The sequence below is a fragment of the Thamnophis elegans genome, chromosome 12, assembly GCF_009769535.1.
Source record: "Thamnophis elegans isolate rThaEle1 chromosome 12, rThaEle1.pri, whole genome shotgun sequence".
Classification (NCBI taxonomy): Eukaryota; Metazoa; Chordata; class Lepidosauria; order Squamata; family Colubridae; genus Thamnophis; species Thamnophis elegans.
The window spans coordinates 39,309,948-39,330,838 of record NC_045552.1 but is presented as its reverse complement, the minus strand read 5'-3'; positions in this window follow the sequence as shown (position 1 = coordinate 39,330,838).

Genomic DNA, 20,891 nt, shown 5'->3' with positions numbered 1-20,891 from the left:
CCCTCCCCAGGGTTCAGGAAAGCTTCCGGAGCCTGTGGATGGCGAAAAACGGCCCAATGGGCAAACTGGAAGTCCGGAGGTTTCAGTGAGGCCTGTGAGCATGCATGGGGGGGGGGGATGCGTGCATACGCAGGGGGAGAACATTGCATTTGGTGTCTGGCCATGTCATTTTGGCACCCAAGCAGAAAAACGTCCCCATCACTGCTCTAGATAACATCATCAATGGTAGAAGGGAGTGGAAGAGGAGGAGGACAATGACAATGAGGTCTTTGATGCTCTCTGAGCTTGATAGGTTTTTGCAGACATTTCATTACCCAACTAGGTAACATCATCAGTGCACTGTTGATGCACTGTTACCCAGTTTGGCAAGGAAACATCTGCAAGAAAAACACCAAGCTCACAGAGCACCTGTCAGATCCATGTATCTGCCATTCTTCGGTGGATGAAGGGGGGGAGGTTGGTTTTGATACATTTTGTTCTTTCTCCTTTCCATGTATCCTAGGTATCCTATTTCTTGCCTTGTCTTTTTGTATAAACTTTCCCCTGATTTATAACCATTGCCTGGCGCCTCAGATGTCTGGAAAATCCTCACCTCTTGGGGGATGCAAGGGGGTGGGGTGGACTGTGGATTGCAACTCCAGAGGATGATCCTCTTACTATCTGTTTCTCAGAGAGGCCAGTACAAAAACAGTTTCACACCTGTGGATTGGTGGGAATCCACATCGGACTGTTGGGAGAGGTTCCTAATTCCATTTATCATGGATTGTGTAGCCTGAGGGTCCCAGAGCCAGCTTTGAATGTTGACTTGCTTTCACCCCTTTCCAATAAAAAGATTCCTTTTGAAATACCAGGTTTTCAAGAGTCTACGTTTTCTTGGGGTGGGGGCGAGGCAGGCCCTTACAGCACCAAGGACTCCACGTATGGCTTTTCTGGGCTTCTCTGTCCAGTCCCCTAACTCCTTCTTTCAAATGCTGTTGCTGGGTGCCAGAACTCATGTTCGAAAGCTCAAAGATTCCAGATTCAATCCTGTCTTCTCCAAGTAGAAATTCTTTCATGTACTGGAAAACCTTGTAGATTTCCTTGTAATTCCAATCAGTGTCTGCTAAGCTACCCTGCAACATGGTTTGCTGATTTGAAACTGAACATGGTGGATGAAGCATTGTGGGTTTAATGGTTTAATATTTTGGGAGAAGCTATTCTGGCTTATCAGGGACACGGTGGCTCAGTGGCTAAGACAAGTGGTGGGTTACAATTTATTTTACTACTGGTTCGCTCATGCGTAAGCTCGCGCACATGTGCAATGTTTCTGTACAGGCACTTCTGTGGGTGGGCAGAGCCTCCCAATGTCGCCACTACCGGTTCGCCCGATCTGGGGTGAACTGGCAGAAACCCATCTCTGGCTAAGATGCTGAGCTTGTCAATCAGAAAGTCGGCAGTTCAGTGGTTCAAATCCCTAGCACCGCATAACGAAGTGAGCGTCCGTTACTTGTCCCAGCTTCTGCTAACCTAGCAGTTCGAAAGCATGTAAAAAATGCAAGTAGAAAAATAGGAACCACCTTTGGTGGGAAGGTAACAGTGTTCTGTGTGCCTTCGGCATTTAGTAATGCTGGCCACATGACCACGGAGACATCTTCGGACAGCGCTGGCTCTTGGACTTTGAAACGGAGATGAGCACCGCCCCTTAGAGTTGGGAACAACTAGCACATGTGTGCGAGGGGAACCTTTACCTTATTCTGGTTTAAATGGAATCAAATAGGTTTAAGTGGAATTTAGCAGTTGCTGCTGACAAGACTAAAGTAGATGGATCCAATGACAAGATATAAAACCCCATTTCCCGCCCAGACACTGGGAGGCCTAAGAGCAATGCTCACTTTTATTAGCAATCTTTAAGGGCCCTTCCTCCCTGATTCTCTGCATTTCCATCCACAGGCTTTCCACAAACCCTTTAAATCAGTTTTAAATTAGTTTTATTTTCTTTGTAAAGAAAAAAAAAGATATATCGGAATATCAGCTTAATTAGAAACAGGGTCATGCATTTCAAGAAGAGGAGCACAAAGCACCATATTTTACAGAGTACAAGACGCTCCGAACCAGTGGTGGATTCCGGATCCTGTTGCAACCGTACCGTAAGTAGAAAACACACAGAAGCTGTATCTAAGACATAAAATGGAGACTCCACCACCTCTCCACCAGTAACCAGCAGCCAGAGCAGCATAGATTAACTCCAAGGTTAACTTCAGATGATAATCAAGTAAGCAATACCCTAATCAAGAAACTGCCAAAGAGCCCAATCTCTATTTCAGGGTTCCAAATAGCATCCAAAAATAAGAGACACATGTTGGCACATCTGGGAAAACCAGAATCTGAAAGCTTCCCAGTTTTCCCCACCCAGTTGAAAGTTCAAGATCTTGCCCCCACACCCACAAGTCCATCACATGGTACAATCTCTCATTGCCATGCTCGCAGTTCCACCCATCCAGTTCCGGTCAGGTGCAGAGGTGCAGAGACAAAGGATGACCTTGGCTTTCTAGAAAGGATTTTGTTATGGCTACATATCATCTAACTCCATACAATCCCCCCTCCCATTTTCCCACAATAGAGAATGCATAGTAGAATAATAGAAAGTGTAGCAGGCCAAAGATCCAAAAGAAAAGACGGCTGCTGGCCTGACACTCTATCCGCCCCCACCCACACAGTCAGGCAAGACACCAGCATATAAATGGACAGCAACCAGCTCTCCTTACTAGCACTGATGATGTTACCTAGTTAAGGTAATGAAACATCTGCAAAAAAACAAGCAAGCTCAGAGAGCACCACTTTAAAGCATCACTCCTCACTCTAAAACTCTAGGATTTTTCTTTTCCAAAAAGAGACCAACCCATTTCATTAACCCATAGGTTAAGACATTAGAAGATTGTCATCCCTACACAATGGACCCTTTACCTTCTACCGGCCCCACCCAATTCCCTGGTCCCAAACTCCCATCCTCCTTTCCCAACCAGCATTGATGAGCCTATTGTTTTAATATTCCTGAATATTTGTCCATCTAGCAAAAAGCAGGTAGGAAGCAGTGCCACCTTGTGGCGTTGTGCAAACTTGCAGCCTTTCTTTTTTTCAACCCTACCTTTTCAGAAATTGGTTAAGTCTACCTATCTCCTCCACCTTTGCACTCAGAAGTCCCCACACAATGTACAATTCAGATAAAAAACAGAGTGTTCTGACCTAAGATTCCCGAGAAAGCATAAATCTTAGTCCCAAACCCCTCTTTATTTGTAAGTCTGTAAAATAGTTTAGAAGAACACCGGCTTAGTTTAGAAGAACACCTGACGGCCGTGACCAGGGGGGGCCTTTTACCAGGTTCGCCTGGTACGTCAGTTGCGCCCCTTCCTGGATCGAGATGCTCTGTGCACAGTCACTCATGCCCTTGTCCTTTCTCGCCTGGATTACTGTAATGCTCTCTACATGGGGCTGCCCTTGAAGAGCACCCGGAAGCTTCAACTGGTCCAGAATGCGGCTGCGCGGGTTGTCATGGGGGCACCCAGGTACTCCCAGGTGGTCTGCACTGGTTGCCGGTTGTCTTCCGGGTGCGATTCAAGGTGCTAATTATGAAAGCGCTCCATGGCTTAGGCCCAGGGTACCTGCGAGACCACCTACTGCCACCGGTAGCCTCTCATTGTCCAGTGCGATCCCACAGAGGTGGCCTCTTCAGGGTGCCGTCGGCTAGACAGTGTCGGCTAGTGACCCCCAGGGGGAGAGCCTTCTCTGTGGGAGCGCCTTCCCTCTGGAATGAGCTGCCCCCGGAGCTTCGTATAATCCCCGACCTCGGGTCCTTCCGATGCGCCCTAAAAAGTTGGATTTTCCAGCAAGCCAGCCTGGCCTGAACAAAAAAAACAAATTATTGATTACTGTTAATTTTAATTTTAATTCTTTTTTAAAAAATGTCATTGTCAATTTTAATTGGGTTTGGGATATCCTATTTAATTTCTTTTTAACTTTTGTATTATGTGTTTCTTTTAATGTTGTACGCCGCCCTGAGTCCTTGGGAGAAGGGCAGCATATAAATCGAATAAACCTAAACCTAAACCATATGGTCATTCATAGCCCTCAAGGCTTCATAAATAGTCTGTGAAGATTCCGACAGATGTCTGCTCGAGTTGCCACAGTCTTTCGGGAGAATGTTGATAAGCCCCCACCTTATCTCCCTTGGAAGGCAGCCAGAACACCAAATCCCACTACAGTTTGTGCATTACACATTGCAATTTGCTACTGAAAAATTTTCTTTGTTTTCTCCTTATGAATCAAGAGTTCTGGTCTTGTTTACAAAATGTTCAAAGAGTAATCAAATCCTAGGGCATGTTATTTATTTACTTATTTATTTATTTACTTATTTATGGTTAAATCATGGCAGTCTTCTAATGCAATCCCCTGTGATTTTTTCTCCCTGCAATGCAATGAGGCATAGTGAATATCTTGTTGTAGCAAGGAGGAACGTTTTTAGATAATAACAGTAGCAATAAGAATTAATGGAGTAATAATAATGTTGGTGTATTATTTCAAGATGCATTCTTAATGCTATTTTACTGAACATATGTTTCTATTGCATTTCTTTGCTGAAACACTTCAAAGCAACATCCATTGGCAAAATGTAAGCCACCAGAATTGCAATCCTTTTTAAAATTAAAAGCCAAACACACTTATTAAAGGATGAAGGAAAGAGCAGAGGGGAACGTGGTGAATTAAAGTAGATTTGTATTTTGTTTTTAAAAAAGCAGTCGTTTATGGATTTTAAATGGATGCAAAAACATCCACCAGGTGGCACTAAGATGAAATTCAGCATCCTAAAACGTCTTTTGGCTGAAATTCAAGGAGCAATTTACAGGATAGGACTTATCCACATTGCCAAGGTTGATTGATTGATTGATTACATTTATATGCCGCCCTTTTCCCCGAAGGGGACTCAGGGCGGCTCACACTTCAATCAGGGAAGGGGGGTACAGACAGGGGGATAAAAAAGACGAGACATAACAATACAAAATTTAAAAACACACAACAACCATACCATTCGAGAAGGGGGGCAAAAAACTCTTTAGCCCCAGGCCTGTCGGAACAGCCAGGTTTTAAGGGCTTTGCGGAAGGCCTGGAGGGTGGTGAGGGTTCGAATCTCCACGGGGAGCTCGTTCCAGAGGGTCGGAGCAGCCACAGAGAAGGCTCTCCTCTGGGTAGTCGCCAGTCGGCATTGGCCGGCGGATGGAATTCGGAGGAGGCCTAATCTGTGGGATCTGATCAGTCTATTGGAGGTAATTGGCAGCAGGCGGTCTCTCAAGTACCCAGGTCCAATACCATGAAGGGCTTTATAAGTGACGACTAGCGCCTTGAAGCATATCCGGAGACCAATAGGCAGCCAGTGCAGCTCGCGGAGGATAGGTGTTACGTGGGTGAACCGAGGTGCACCCACAATCGCTCGTGCGGCTGCATTCTGGACAAGCTGGAGTCTCCGAATGCTCTTCAAGGGCTGCCCCATGTAGAGCACGTTGCAGTAGTCCAGTCTAGAGGTCACAAGGGCACAAGTGACTGTTGTGAGGGCCTCCCGGCTCAGGTAGGGACGCAACTGGTGCACCAGGCGAACCTGGGCAAATGCCCCCCTGGTCACAGCCGACAAGTGGTGTTCGAAGGTACCCTGGTATTAGAGTAGCTTGGCAACCATTTGGGGAGGAAAGTATGGTAGAACATAGTCCAGAGTCCCAGGAAGGAGGGGGCCTTTCACTACCGTGTTTTCCCCAAAATAAGAGCTTGGCCTTATTTTCGGGGAGGTCTTATTATTTTTGAAGTACAGGAAGCCCCTTAACTTTGGCCCACGGATCATCTCATCCAGAGATGGCCAGAAATCCTGTCTCTGTTTTTGGCACACTCTTGTCAGCCCTAACATCACTGGGCCTGCCATTCTTTTTGTGGCCGCCACTAAGAGAAGGGGTGCGGTAGCTAGGATTTGTGGGAGCAGCCTCCGTCTGGATGGCAGGTACATGTGGGGCATGTTCCCCCCTCTTCCCCTCCCCAGGAAATACAATACAATAGCAGAGTTGGAAGGGACCTTGGAGTGTTGGGGCATTCACAACTTCTGGAGGCAAGCTGTTCCACTGATTAATTCTTCTCACTGTCAGGAAATTTCTCCTCAGTTCTAAGTTGCTTGATTAGTTTCCACCCATTGCTTCTTGTTCTACACTCAGATGCTTTGGAGAATAGTTTGACTCCCTTTTTTGTGGCAACCCCTGAGATATTGGAAGACTGCTATCATGTCTCCCCTGGTCCTTCTCTTCACTAGACTAGCTATGCCCAGTTCCTGCAACCGTTCTTCATATGTTTTTGTTTCCAGTCCCCTAATCCTCTTGGTTGCTCTTCTCTGCAAATGGCGGAGACCGGATGCACATGGGTTAAAAAATGTTTGGAGTGGGCTTATTTTCTGAACCAGACCCACCTCATTTTTCTGGATAAAATAGGATGAGGAAGGTGTGTTGGACATGTTTGCTGCCTTAAGTTATTTGTAAAAAATAATTAAGGCAAGATACAAACACACAAACAAACAAACAAATAAATGCGCCTGAAAGGCAAGAAGGTAAAGTGACAGGAATGGGGCACCATTGATTCTTGTACCGTGTTCCCCTGAAAATAAGACAGTCTTATTTCTTTTGACCCCCAAAATAAGCGCTTGGCATTATTTTCAGGGAGGTCTTATTATTTTGAGATGCAGGAGGGGGTGAGTGTGGTCACCTCATGCCTGCTGTGTTGCAATATTTTCAGCACATGCACTCAAAAGCTTGATTGAATTTATTATCTGGGGAGGTTTTATTTTTGGGAAAACAGGGTAGCTATGACCAAATAATTTTCAAGTTAGTGTCTATTTTCTCAGTTTGGGCAGGTTTTTTTTAAGCCACCTTACAGTTCAACTACCGATGGGCACCACGTTCCTCCTCAAGAGCTCAATGCTTTCAACAGAGTGGCATACCAGGTCAGCAAGGTTATTGTTATGTATCACAGTGGAAGAATAATGAAATTTCCACAGTGAAGGTCTGCATTGTGAAAATGTCATAATATGCAGGAAGGGCAAAGTGACCTCTCTGGCTGGAAACCTTATATGGACATTTTTGCTGAAAGAAGAGAGGGATGAAAGAAAGATTTGTGGATTTGAAGATTAAAAAGATGTGGATTCAGAGAGAAGCTGAAGGGATTTGAATAACATCTAGGAGGAGGAATAATGAGACTGTAATTGTTAAAAAAAGGAGGTTGGAAGTCATTCACACAGTTTTAGTGTCTGTCTTTCTTTCTTTTTCTTTCTTTCTTTCCTCCCAGCTTCCTTCATTCCTTCCCCTTCTCTTAACCACCAGTGCGTGTTTGTTTTCTTGTTCTTCTTCCTAACTTTGTCATGCATTTATTTTAGATGTCACTTTCCTTCTAGATTTATCTCACAATACTTAAAAGAGGTAGTCATGAATGACTCTAATTAAATTTCTCCATCTAGTGGTAATAAAAGGAGACTTCTTCCAATCTAAGATAGCTCTCATTAGCTTTAGAGTTCACGATTCTACGCTGACATATGAAAAAGGACTAACATCCCACAAGCATTTGGCAAACCAACAAGGCATGTTTGGATACCAAAAATAGCTTTCTCCCCCCGTTTAATTTCTTTGTATCGTTTATTCAGGTCTTCCCTGGTCTTATGAAGAAAGTTCTGTAGGAAACAAAGCCTTAACTTTAGGAAGCCTACAGAGTTCTAGGCTGCATCAACAGAGGGATAGAACCAAGATCACATGAAGTTTTAGTACCACTTTATAATGCCTTGGTAAGGCCACACTTGGAATACGGCATTCAGTTTTGGTCACCATGATGTAAAAAGATGTTGAGACTCTGGAAATAGTGCAGAGAAGAGCAACAAAGATGATTAGGAGACTGGAGGCTAAAACATATGAAGAACAGTTGCAGAAACTGGGTATGTTTAGTTTAATGAAAAGAAGGACCAGGGGAGACATGATAGCAGTGTTCCAATATCTCAGGGGCTGCCACAAAGAAGAGGGAGTCAAGCTATTCTCCAAAGCACCTGAAGGTAGGACAAGATGCAATGGGTGGAGACTAATAAGGAGAGAAGCAAGTTAGTTCTATTCTGTTCTAAGGTGGTTTGAGAACTAGGGCCAGTTCCTCAGCACTCAGGCTGAGACCTTTGAGCTGTTTACCAGGATGACCATAATCTCTTGCTCCAAGCCTTTCTTGGCTCTGAACTAGTGCCTCTGGAGTTTGATTTAGCTGCATAGCGACTTGGTGTATGTAACTCACAGTTACCATTCCCAAGACACCCAACACTGGAGCTCCGGGCTTTGGGTTAGAGACACCATGGAGAGGTGGAAGGAGGCAGCCGAATGAAATCTAAAAGAAGAGAAGAAAAGAATGCTCTGAGTGTTAAAAACTAAAGAAAAATGAAAAAGATGCAGTAGAAGAATAAAAAATAGATATGCAAAAAAAAAAAGAAAGAAAAAGAACAATTAGAAAAAAAGAAAAAAAAATTAGGTCATATTAAAGAAAAGGAAAATAAATATATTAAAAAATTTCCCTTCATTACAAGTGTAAACAATTTTAATTTTTATATACATTTTATTAAGTATAAACAATGATAGTAACTTATCATCATCTCTTGAGATTTCAAATGTTTTATTTCATTTTCATTTTCATTTCATACAGTCATATATACTGTGCATGATTGAGGCCATATAACATTGAGCAATAGACACAGCCCTCCTTGTATTCCCCAAAATACAAAACCAATATAGCACTTCAACCTCCATACACCCTTTCTTTCTCCCCCCTCCAACTTTCCTTTCTCCCCTCCAACACTCCCCTCTCCTACTTCCCCTCCCCTCTAACACTCCTTTCTCCCCCTCCCTTCCATCTCACCCTCCTTCCATTCCTCTCTCCCTCCCTCTCTGCCCCTCCCTCTTCTTTCCCTCTGCTCCTCCTTTTTATATACACTTTTATTAAGTATAAACAATGATAGTAACTTATCATCATCTCTTGAAATACAACAAATGAACTCTTCCTCCCAAATCTCTTATCTATAAACAAATCCATAAAACCTAATCATTTCAGTCCATTAGCAAAAGTCCATTAAGTATTACTAGAGATAATAACATATCTGTTTTAGATTAGACAGATTGATCAAATAAGCCAACTGTACAATCTTTCTCTTGGCTTCTAACAGTCTCAATTTTAGTCCATTTAAAAAATGTTGTGCAACTTGATTTCTGTTTATTTTTTTTCTTTGTTCTTCTCACATGTTACGTCAAATGTCTCATTTGTAAATCTAATACAAAAACACTACCCAGGTCTCTCTCTTGATTTGTATATTTATTTATTGTAGTTATTTATTAAATTTATATGCTGCCCATCTTGCTGTACAAAATGATACAACAATTGCCAGAATTGGAAATCCTAAGACTGTGGATGTAGGAGATGACCAGGCTAAGCCTGAGGGAGGGGTCAAATGTCTCATCAGTCTTGAGTCACTTTGTGCTCATAAGAGATCCAGCACACCTTGAATTCCATGGACATTTATCTCCACCAATTTACTTTGACTGTTAGTAGTTCAGATTCTTATAGCGCATTAGCATAAATAAACCTATATTCTTTTGAATTGCCTGAACTTCCTGATTTCCTGGACTTGACAATGGAAACATTTTAAAGCCAAAAACTGTGATAGTTGAGAAGCAACAATTCAAACACATCTCAAAAACAAATCTTATAAAACTGCTCAATTGCCAGCATTTTCTCATGCACCCATCTCCATGGGGGTGTTTTGATTTTCCCCTATGGTTGCAAAACGGCAATGTTCCTACAGCTTTTCTCTGGCTCCTTGACTTTCACATCTAAAAAGGATCCATGATGCTCTTCTTGATGTCTTCCTTTGGAACTGAATGGAAAAACTGGAATTAGGAAGGCTACTTGGTGTTGGAGAAGGATTATGCAATGAAAGACAGAAATCATATCCCACATGGGTGTAGATGACGATCAGGCGGAGCCTGAGGGAGGGGTCAAATACAGTTTCAAAATCCTTCATGCTCACAAAAGAACGAAGTGCAGCCCTCCTTAATAACATTGACTTTTATCTACCATTAACTTGCCTTAACTGTTAGTAGTCCAGATTCTTGTAGAGAGCTTTAGCATACATTAAACTTATATAAGCTTATATAGAGCCGAGGTGGTGCAATGGTTAGAGTGCAGTATTGCAGGCTACTTCAGCTGACTGCTAGCTGCAGTTCAGCAGATCGAATCTCACCAGGCTCAAGGTTGACTCAGCCTTTCATCCTTCCGAGGTTGGTCAAATGAGGGCCAGATTGTTGCGGACAAGATGCTGACTCTGTAAACCGCTTCGAGAGGGCTGCAAAAGCACTAAGAGTGTATATAAGTCTAAGTGTTATTGCTATATATTATTTGAATTATCGGACTACTGATTTCCTGCACTTGATGGTGGGACTCAGTGAATACCCACACCAGTGCTCACAGAAACATCTGCAAAATTATTTGAAATTTAATTTTCTTAAAACCTGTTTTAAATTATGTTTGCTACCCACTTGGCAAAGAACTGGTAGTACTTCTTCTTTGTGTCTCATTCTATGATTTTGAAACAGCCAGTGGCTCCCATGGGACGGCACCAAGGGTGGTTTCAATTCCCCTTATCCCAGCTTCCCCTCTACCTTCCTGCAGCTCTTTCTCCTTCCACTGGCTATGGCAGACTGGTATCTGGCTAAACATGGCTGGTGTAGCACGATGGCAATCCTGACAGTGGTTTTATCCTAATAACATTCACTTTCTGGATATATAATGAACTTTTATGTTACCTTGGACAGGTAAAAACCAACTTTTTCTTCTTCCTAGTGTATTCCCACAAGTGCAGGGTCTGCTTTTGAGATCATTGAATGCCACTTTGTATGGTCAGCTGTGTCTCCAGGGCACAGGCCCATGGCTTGCCTATTTTTGTTGATAGTGTCTTGCCATCTGTTTTGGGCACCCACAAGGTCGCCGCCCATTGACTTCTAGTTGGTAGGCAGTCTTGGCCATGGTGGAAGGTGTTGCTGTTAGGATATGTCCATACCAGTGGAGCCGGCCTTCTCTCATCTTCTCTATAATTGGTGCCACACCAAAATGTCGTCGAATGGTGTCATTTGTGATGTGGTCAAAAAGGGAGATGCCCAATATGCAACAGAACCTTCATATTTCCATGGGATGGAAAGAGCTTTCGGTCCCTGTTGTTGCTGCCCAGCATTTAATGCTATTCAATGCAAAAGGGCAGATGGTTGTCTTGTAAATGTTAGATTTAAGAAGGGGTTGGCATTCATCTGTCACATACACACCAGTGAGTTCTTGCCAACGCATCCAGACTGCATTCACCCTTGCTCGTATCTCGCATTGATGTCGCCATTGCCTTGAGGATGGGATTCCAGATACCGAAAAATGTCTACCTTGATGTCCACTTTGCCTTGGAGATACCCAAATACCAAAAAATGTCCACCTTCTTGATGTCACCCTTGCCTTGCAGTTGCGATCCCAGACATTGAAAAATGTCCACCTTCTTTAGGCTTTCTCCATGGATTTGAGGCATTCCAGAGATGGAGACAGTCTCTAAGTATCCAGTTGTCTTGATGTTGAGTCAGGGTCTCTCTTGAGTGAATGATTCTCTTGAAGATCTTCATAGTGTGAGACAGAAGGCAGATTGGGCGATAGTTGGCACAATCAATTGGGTCACGCTTGTTCTTAAAATAGGAACTGTTATGTTTGTTAGTACATCGCCAGTGTTCCTTACATCATTGAGGAACTCAGTCAGTAATAGATTAACAGATTAACAGAGTTGGAAGGGACCTTATAGATCATCTAGTCCAACCCCCTGCTCAAGCAGGGGGCCCTATACAATTTCTGATAAGTGCAATCCAGTCTCTTCTCAAAAGTCTCAAGTGATGAAGCTCCCACACCTTCCGAAGGCAACTTCTGTTCCATTGGTTGATTGTTCTCACTGTCAGAAAGTTCCTCCTTATTTCTAGTTGAATCTCTCCTTTGTCAGTTTCCATCCATTATTCCTTGTCTGGCCTTCAGGTGCTTTGGAAAATAGCTTGATCCCCTCCTCTTGTGGCAGCCCCTCAAATATGTCAGTCAGCAAACCCACCGGAGAGGTAAAAACCATGACAATTCTATTTAAAAACAAACCTTGGGCTTGTTTTGAAAGAGCGAAAATGCCCAGATAATCATATTGTGGCTTGGTATTGGCGCAGTTAGCTATTCTTTTAAAGTCCAGAAATACTCATTGACGAGATTAGCTGTCCCCTGCAAGGAACGTTGCCTAGCAACCAGAGTCAGGTGGCAAAAGCCATTGGTCCAGGCTGTGCAGCGCATCTCTCAAGCCAGACATCTGGACAGTTTGCATTTGTTCTGCTATAGCGTGATATCAGGCCTGGCTATTAAATTCTCTTGCCATTACCACATTCTGTAGCAGAAATAAGAAGGTTAGATAAGTGTATGGATCTTAGAGACTGAAGAAGAAGCACATACCAAGACAACCATCTGGAATCCTTCCCTTGATATATGTTATCCCCCAGCTTTAAATCCTTTGTTGTTGTTGTTGTTGTTGTTGTTGTTTTCTTTCTTCTTCCTCCTGTTGGGTATTTATTGATGCTTTCGCTGGAATAAAAGTCAGAGATTCTCATCTTCCCAGCTTTCATTCTTTCCCTCTACAAACAACAACAGTGTGAAAAATGGTCAGAGATTATTTTTTTCAATGTCATTGTAACTTCAAATATTCACTATGTTCTGACTCAGGCTTCCGGAGAAAGCATAACTCATAATCTTAGTCCCCCAAACCCTCTTTTATTTATATGGCTGAAATTATGGTCATTCCAGCCTGCAAGGCTTCACAAACAGTCTGTGAAGGTTCCGACAGATGTCTGCTCGAGTAGTCACAGTCTTTCAGGGGAATGTTGATAAACACCCACCTTATCTCCCTGGGAAGGCTGCCAGAGGCCTAATTGCCAAATGCAGAGCAAGGCCAAACTGAGCACAGAGTCAAACAGAACTTTTCAAAGCTTGAACCAACCAGATGAGCTAATTGCTTTCTGCAAAGGCTCATGTGCCTTTGCTCCTCCTTTATGCCTTATGGGAGGGGCCAATCATTTCCTAGCCTTACTCTCAAGTGATCTTGTTTTCTTAATTGTTCCTGCCTTCTGGCAGCTTTGCCCTTGCGCACACTGGGAACATGCTCCTCTTTTCTTCGCTGATATCAGACTCCAGAAGCTCCGAAGGCAGCAATAACTACCAGATGGCCCTGACCACTATCTGCCTCCTATGCAGAGTCTTTGTCCAAGTCTTCCCCAGACTCCAGGATTGGCCCATGTTCCTCCCCAACCTCCTCACTGTCTAACTCTGTTGCCAGCTCCACAGGCCACAACTCACTAAATAAATGATTGTAAGTCTAGGATTACCTGCATAAGGAAGGGAGAAGTTAATTCAGAGCATCATGTATGGCCCAATGGATCATTCAGCATATGTGTGAGTTGATTCAGTTACAACTTCCAGACTCAAATCTCTGGTCCTTCCCATCAAAAATCATCCAAGCTAGAACTAAGAAGAAATTTCCTGACAGTGAGAACAATTAATCAGTGGAACCAGAAGTGTGTGTGCTTCATCATTGGAGGCTTTTAAGAAGAGATTGGATGGTCATTGGTCTGGAATGGTGTAGGGCCATGATGGCAAACCTATGGCAAGCAGAGTGATGTTGGCTGGCATGTGTGGCATTGCCCATTCCTCTTCCGGGTTTCTGGTGCACATGCAAGTGCGAGGATCAGCTGTGTTTTTACATGTTTGGCAGTGCTGGAAACCAGAAGAGCTGGCCTTCCGGTTTCTGTAGTATGCATACACGCCGGCTAGCTGATCCTCACATGCGCATGTGTGCTAGTAACCAGAAGACAAGCTGCCCTGTGTGCATATGCATGCTAGAAACCCTAAGTTCATTTTCTGGCCCATGCATGCTCACTAGGCAGCTTCTCTTCTGGGGCACGTCCCTGATATGTACACACGTGCGCACTCCCTTTTTGGCACTTGGTGCTGAAAAGGTTCGGCATCACTGGTTTAGGGTCTTCTGCTTGGGCAAGATGTTGGCCTAGAAGATCTCCAAGGTTCCTTCCAACTCTGATATTCGATATTGTATATTCATTCTCTCCCTCTCTCTCTCTCTCCTATCTCTCTCTCTCTCTCATCTATCTATCTATCTATCTATCTATCTCTATCTATCTATCTATCTATCTATCTATCTATCTATCTATCTATCTATCTATCTATCTATCTATCTATCTATCTATCTATCTATCTCTATCTATCTATCTATCTATCTATCTACCTACCTACCTACCTACCTACCTACCTACCTACCTACCTACCTACCTATCTATCTATCATCTATATCAGTCTATCTATCTATCCATTTATCCATCTAATATCTATCTATCATATAGCTAAAATCCATCTAATCGACATCTCTTTGGAGCGCATACTAGATCAGGCCCCCTCCTGCAGCTCCAATGAATAGGATTTATCTTATTGTCATGTGGCTGAATTCAGCCTTGGTCATGCCACCAAGAAGAGTCAACATAAACCCTGGAGGGCCTGCTTCTAATAAAAATAACCACACTCCTCCCTCACTGTTTGGATGAAAGTCACACACAAAGCTGATGTGATAGGAGGCACTTGAAAGTTGCTGGGGTTGTTCAGTCAGTGATTTACAACCCATTTCTGGCCTGTGATTTTGATATGGATCAAAGAAACATGATCTGCAAGGGAAGTTGCAACCCAGCTTTCAGAAGGATCATTGAAATATATTAAGCCCCTGATTATTCTATTTCTTTTCTATAAAATGCAAGGAAGAAGCTGAACTCACTTGCAGATTTTAGGGAGCATAGCTGGACTCTAAATGCCACTGCTTTCCCTTAGAATAAGGCAGACTTCATGTTCTAACAGGCTGTCAGATCCCTAAAAGTGATACTGCCATTCAATTGGGAGGGGAGCCTCGGAGTTAAATCATTAGCTACATCTGAAACAACTGAGTTTTACAACTTTACAACTGGTTTCCTGTCACCGGGAGACTGAAGGTCCCAACATCTCTGGATGTTGGGACATATAACTTTGATGCCTTAACTAGAGATAGCCATGGGAATGTGTGTTTTATTGACTCCCAGGGCAGAAGAGTTAAGGAAGCATCTTCACACTTGTGTATTGGTCAGAATCTGCATTCGAACAAAGGGGAGGAGTCATTATCAGCTTAATCCTATTTGCATGGCCTAAAGGTTTTCAGATGCTGCTTTGCTTCTAATGGTTTCCATCCTGCTTGATTAAAGGTTCCTTTTGAAATAATCCATTTCAAGAGTCTTTACTTTCTCAAGTTAGGAGAGGAGCCATTACACAGGTTTCCTTAACAAGCATGAAGGAAAGTCTTGGTCCTGGCAAAACCCCTTTTATTTACACGACTGTGAATTCCTTTCATTCATAGTCAACAAGGCTTAGCAAACAGCCTTTCAGAGGAATGTTTTATCAAACAAACCTTATCTCATTTAGAGCGCTGCTAGATAACTAGTTTCCAAACCCTGGGCAAGGCAACACTTGGTACAGAGTCTCTTATAATCACAAACAGAACTTTCTACTCTTGAAACGATCGACTGAATGAATTATTTCCTGCAAAAGCCTACTCTCCATTCACTTCTCTTTTATTTCCTATAGGAGGGGCCAATCACCCCCAAAGTGTGGCTATACTCCTAAGTCGACCCTGCTTTCGTAGGTCTCTGGGCAGCTCTGTGCATGCCACACTGGGAACAGGCTCCAATTGTTCCTCTGCCTCACTGCTGTCTAACTCCCTCTCTGCCTCCGATGCAGAGTGCTCATCTGAGCTTTCCTCAGCCCCCAGGACTGGCCCATGTTCCTCCCCAACCTCCTCACTGTCCAATTTTGCTGCCAGCAATGCTGGCCGACAATGGGCCACAACACTTCATTCCTCCTAGTAAGCAATCATATTGTTGTGGTCCGCCTGAGGCCTGCGAAACCGGCAGCGGAGTCAGACAGTGAGGAGGTTGGGGAGTAACAAGGGCTAGTCCTGGAGTCTGAGGAAGGCTCAGATGAGGGCTCTGTGCCAAAGGCAGAGAGGAGGCCAGGGCCATCTGGGAGTTATGTTCTGCCTCTGGTGCCTCCAGAGTCTGACATCAGTGAGGCAAAGAAACAGCGGGGGGGGGGGGGGCTTGGCGTTCCCAGTGCCTGCATACACGGAGCTGCCAGAAGGCAAGAACAATTATGACAAAAGGGACGACTTGGGAAAAAGGCTTGGAGATGATTGGCCTCTCCCAAAAGACCTAAAGAAGGAGCAAAGGCATGTGAGCCTTTGCAGGAAGCAACTTTGTTCGTTCTGGCCAGTTTAAACTCTGAAGCTCCGTTTTGACTCTGTGCTTCATTTGGCCTTACAAAGCTAACTTGCAATTAGGTCTTTGGCAGCATTTCAAGGGAGATAAAGGTGGGTGCTTATCAGCCTTACCCTGAAAGACTGTGGCAGACTTCTGTTGGACTCTTTACAAACTATTTGTGACTCATTATGGGTTGAGAATGAACATAATTCACAGCCATTGAAATAAAAAGAGGGTTTTTGGGACTAAGTGTGTGAGTTTTACTGTCTCAGGAAGCCTAGGTCAGAACACATATGTTTGTTTAGCTATGGCTCGGCGTTTGTCTGACCCAAGCCACTTATGCTTTAAAAAATAGTTCCTGACTATATGATACCATGTTGGGTGATCCCAACCAAAGAATGGCGTCCCTTATATGTATAAAGGGTTGCGGTTTTAATCATCCCAATGGCAGCTACCATTTTGACACTGATGATCTTTCTCCTATTGTGTGCATATGTGTCAGCGTTCCAAATATTATCCAAAATTAAATCAGAGTCCAAGGCAGAACTTTCCTCAAACTACCAATTTATTAAGAGAGATATATTGGCACATCTGTGGAAAACCCAAATCTGAAAGCTTCCTGGGTTTTCCACCCAGTTGAAAGTTCAAGATCTTGCCCCCACACCCACAAGTTCATCACATGGTCAGTGCAAAGGTGCGGAGACAAAGAATGACCTTGGACTTCTAGAAAGGAATGTTTTATTTTGACAACAACACATTCTACTCCTTACTATTCCTCCTCCAATTACCCCACTAATGAAACAACATAGTAAAATAAGACAGAGTGTGACAGGCCAAAGATCCTAAAAGGAATATGACTGCAGGCCTGACAATGTGTGTGGGGGTTTTATTTTATTTTTACTGTTTTATTATTTTAAAATGTTTTAAAAATTAACAGTGGTATATGTTTTGAATTGGAAACAGCCCAGAGTTATTTACTGAGATGACTGGCTATAGAAATCAAACAAACAACAAATAAATAAATAATGGGATGACAATGTTATGTCTGCTGATGAACTCCTGATCGAAAGAAGAGACAGAAATTGAATACATTAATTAAGAGCACTCTGTAGAAGAGGAGGCACCCCACAGGTATGTCAAGAAGGTTCCATGAAAATCCACAATACCGTGATAAATTATAGGGATCGCCCCTAATAAAGTATGTTTACAAAAGTCCCAATTCCTTTTTTAATTTATTTTTTAAATAATACAAACATAGCAAATACAAAAGAGAGAGAGAGAAAGGAAAAAACCAAATATTATAGTGCATTATAGAAATATACGGGTAAAATATAATTATACCCTTACATTTCTTCGTCTATAACAACTCAAAGATATACCATATATTCAAGTTGTGCCCGTATCCCCTCCAAAACAACATATATTCTTGGGGAGGTTCATTCCCTTTGCCTTCCACCAACACTGATTTTATAAAATCTCCCCCCATATTTCATTATCATTCTTAGCTTCAATCATCCCTTTTTAAAGTTTAATTTCTGTTGTTCATTATCATTTGTTGCCATACTCCAAATTTCATTATACCGCTCATTTCTTTGAATATCCCAATTTCATCCCCATATTTAGCCATCACTAATCAAGCTGCCATTATCAAATTTACAATACGGAAATCCCAATTTGGATTTGGGCTCCTTTCACCTCCTGACAGATGTGACCAGAGGTTTCACAGAGAGGCAGGATTGTCAATGTAGTGACGGCAAGATAGACATTATCCTGCAGTACAGTGCAACTGGTCTTTGACTTACAACCACAATCGAGCCCAAAATTTCTCTTGCTGCGTGAGACAGTTGTTAAGTGAAACTTTGCCCAAATTTATGACCTTTCTTACCACAGTTGTTAAGTGAATCACTGCAATGGTTAAGTTAGTACCAATTGAAATACACCATGTAAATTAATTGGAGAGAGTGGAAAGGAAAGTTAGAGGTAAGGAGAAAAGAGGGAGACAGGAGAGAGGGAAATAGAAGGGAAATGAGAAGTAGGAGAGAAAGAAGGCAGGGGTGAAATTCAACAGGTTCTGACAGGTTCTGGAGAACTGGTAGCAGAATTTTTGAGTAGTTCAGAGAACCGGCAAATACCACCTCTGGCTGGCCCTGCCCTAACTATTCTCTGCCTCCTGAGTCCCAGCTGATAGGGAGGAAATGAGGATTTCCTTGCTCTGGAGTGGGGAGGGAATTGAGATTTTGCTGTATCCTTCCCCTGCCACACCCACCAAGCCACGCCCACAGAACTGGTGGTAATTTTTTTTTAATTTCACCACTGAAAGAAGGAGTGGAAAGAAGAGAGAGGAGAAAGAGAAAGGAAGGGGAAGTAGAGAAGAGAGGGATGGCAGAGGGAAGAAAGGAGGTAGGGAGAAGGAGAGAGGGAGGAGAGATAGGACGGCGGTGAAATAGGGTATAATATGGTGTATTGAAAGCTGAAGAGCAAATGACAGCTGTTTTTGGGTTGAGGGAACGATATAATAATGGACAATACAAACAAAATTATGTTCAGATGTAGTGATATACTTATTTATATGTATAAATTTAAAAAAATAAAACTTTTTCTAAAAAAAAGTACCGGTTGTTAAGTGAATCTGGCTTCTCCATTGACTTTGTCAGAAAGTCCCAAAAGGTGATCACATGACCCCCAAGGCCCAAGGCACTGTGACTGTCATAAATATCAGCCAGTGGCCAAGAGGCCAAATTTTGATCCCGTTGACCATGGAGATGCTGCAATGGTTGTAAGTGGGAACAATGGACATAAGTCACTTTTTCACGGCTGTTGTAACTTCAAGCAGTTATTGAATGAAAGGTTATGAGACAAGACTATCTGTAGCAAAGATGCACATGCAATTTCTGGAAATGTGAATAAGATTATAAGATGGTTAATTCCATTCTTTTGTTTAGTTCACACATTCCCTTGGAATCTTGAGTGGTCAAGCTAGGCAAACCAAGGTTGTTGTGAGAATAATCCGGGAAAGGGAAATGAGCACATCATTTTGGGTTCTTTTCGGAGCAAAACAGGAAAATGAGGACAAACACACTGGGCAAAAGGCCATGGGAATTCTCCTGAGTCAGTTTCTCATAGCTATATATAGGGATTCCGCCTTTAAATACAACACTCTGGCTCAACCATAATATCCCAATTTTGCTAGGGTTTGGATATAAAGACATATTCATCATAAAATCATATGTTGTTTTCCTCCAAATGACTCAGTTATGCAAAGAAAGGACTACTGTTGTTGAATTGACCGTTGTTTCATTCCCATGATTCCAGAAAACAAATTTGGGGGTGGGGCAGATGTTTTGAGTTTACCCCCAGTGGGTCACAGGGCAGCCATTTCATCTGAACTGACCCAACATAAAACATACAGTAGAATCGAAGTAGTTTTTCTATTTCCTTTCTTTTCTCCCCATTATTCTCACAACACACCTTCTTTGCAACATGTTACTGTTGTTTTTCTTCCTCCTCTGCTACCTCTCTTTTGCCTCTTATAAATGTTCTGTTTATTCCAACAGTTCCTTTAATGAGTTGAGTCTTGCAAGTGCCTTCCTGTTCACATTCGTAAGCCAATGGCTATCATCCATTGCTGCTTGACATGGAGAACCCCAGAACTTTTTTTTTAGAATTCTATGCATTTTTATTTATTTATATTTCATATTTCTAAAGCACCCATCTCCTTCAAATCCTTCCTACTGCCTTGTTATTCTTTGATTTCTTTGTATGGGCTATCCTCAAATCTCCTTGTAGACCTTCAAATTTCCAAGCTCATGCTTTGCCAAGTGATGCCTGAATTTCTGTTTGTTTCTTTATTTACAGAAAAGTACTTGACATATATACAACTTAAGGCAGCAAGCGCTCATAACCTTGTGATTCTCACTTGAATGATCAACAGAATGCTCCTTGGCAAAGAAATAAGACTCTTTCCCTGCCTCTTAAAAACACAACACATTAATGTTCTAGTTACTTTCTTAATAAATCTTGTATAAACCTCCCTTGGCAACATGCTGTTCCTTTTGTATCTCACAAAAGCTTGAAACCCAACATCTGCTCTTTCCATCAGCTTATCTTTGATTATCTCTAGTCCTTCTACAAAGATTTCTCTCCTTATCTCCATCATTTTTTCTCTCTTTTCTTCTTCTGTGCTTTGAAGTCTGGGGTAGAGTTCCAATCCATCCACCTCCCTTTCCAAATTCAGCTCTTGCCATTACCAACCACGCTCACTTTGTTATCAGTATCCACAGTTTTCTTATCTCTTTGCTCATTTTTTTCTTCCATCTTTTGAACTCTGTTCTCCACTTTCTTCATTTGGTAAACATCCTCAGTTTCTCCATCAGATTTTTCTGTTTTTATTCCATATTCTCCAATCTCTATTCAATTCTCTCTATCACA